The 1546-nt window shown below is 52.1% G+C and overlaps 1 pseudogene; it reads left to right on the top strand.

Annotated features, from left to right (window-relative positions):
* Positions 1-664: 664 nt before the first annotated feature.
* Positions 665-1271, top strand: LOC128775468 (transmembrane protein 138-like; annotated as a pseudogene).
* The last annotated feature ends 275 nt before the right edge of the window (positions 1272-1546 follow it).

The raw sequence follows: 1546 nt of genomic DNA, 5'->3' as shown, positions 1-1546 counted from the left end.
AATCACACAGTCACACACCCCCGCACACAAACGCATGCTATAATTAAGAAAACTGGAATGGGTAAGAGAGGTGGACGACAGGTAACTAAAACAAAAATAGTCTTCAGGCCCGGGAAATGGAGTCCGGGGTTGCAGGGTGGTCCGCTCCTAGCATGCCAAGGTGCTCACCCCAAACCCAGTCCCTCTGCCGGCATATCTTCCCCCAAGGAGCGCGACCACAGCTATGCCCTCATCCCTCATCCCCCCATCTAGTGGCCACGGAAGTGTTTGGGCAGATGTGAAGGCTCTTGCCTGGGTCTGCCCCTCACCAAGGCCTTGGGCAACGGCTGCCTAGGAAGGTCAGGAGCTGGGCGCAAGGATCTGGGAGGGCAGGAGAGGAGTGGGCCCAGCAAAGCAGGGGCCCAAACACAGTGGCAGGACCGGCCACAGAGCCCTGAGCGGGAACCGAGGATCGGCGGGTTACCATTGCCCAGACAGGGCCCGCGCCCACCGTCCACTTACGGAATTTAAAACCAGTTTCCCCAAACCATCATGTGGTTTCCTGACCATCGACCCAGGCAGGGTCTTTGAAGCCTTTGTCTTAGAGCAAGGGAAACAAGCTCATTTTGACTAACGGGTGCTTCCTTCAGTACTGGGAAGAAAGCCAGGAGCTGTTTTCTGTGGAATGTCACCCAGGCATCCCAAGAGATCAGAGGAAAGCTGCTTATACAGCCTGGTGCTCTCCCTGCAGTTCCTGCTGCTATCATGTGACCTCTTTGTCAGTTCCTTCTCAGAGCCACCCTGACTGGCCCCTGTCATTTAGCTGGTGTTTTTTGTTTTTGTTTTTGTTTTTGTTCTATTATCCAGGTTATTGCAATCCTTTTCCTCATGTTCTTCCACACTTCATCTTCCAGGCTGGCCTGGCCAACAGTCTATGCCCTAACTTCATCCTCACAGCTCTGTTCTTTGCTCTCAGCATCTCCCTTCATGTCTGGGTCAGGAATTTACCCCGCAAAGACTCCAACCCCTTGGTCTGGACAGAGGGACTTCAAACATTGTTTGTATTCCAGAGACTAGCAGCAGGGACTCTGAGTGATCCTCGCTTCTCCCAGTACTCTTCAGGGCTGCAGGAGGAGTTCACGCAAGTTCAAGGGTGGGAGGGAGGCTGGCTCATGCACAGAAAGCAGCTTAACTTTCCTAGGACAGGCTCAGGCCTCTTCTATTCAGCAGTCATGAAGGAAGCTCTTCCCTCTTGCAAATTAAAGTGCTTCCCAGTAGACTTCAGTGCATAACCCTCCCTGGCTTCCTCCCTCAGTTCTGCCCCTTTTCCTGCCTGCCGGCTACCCCTCTTCCTCACAGAAGGCTGTGGGATTTTATCCTTGGGAAGCTGTCACTTAGCCTAGTACAGGAGGGGCTCCTGGCACCTGCCTTCTTTGCACCAGACACTAATTAATGACTGAATGTTGCAGAGTGACATTTCTAAGCTCGTGACTGATCACACTATAGACATTTTGATTTTATACCCAAGGCACTTTTTTTTCCCTTTTTATAAGGGAAGAAACTGCTT

Source organism: Panthera pardus, unplaced genomic scaffold (assembly GCF_024362965.1).
Source record: "Panthera pardus isolate Hobbes unplaced genomic scaffold, ASM2436296v1 HiC_scaffold_8, whole genome shotgun sequence".
NCBI classification, from domain to species: Eukaryota; Metazoa; Chordata; class Mammalia; order Carnivora; family Felidae; genus Panthera; species Panthera pardus.
The sequence above is the reverse complement of the archived record's forward strand: the minus strand, read 5'-3'. Positions and strand labels throughout refer to the sequence as shown.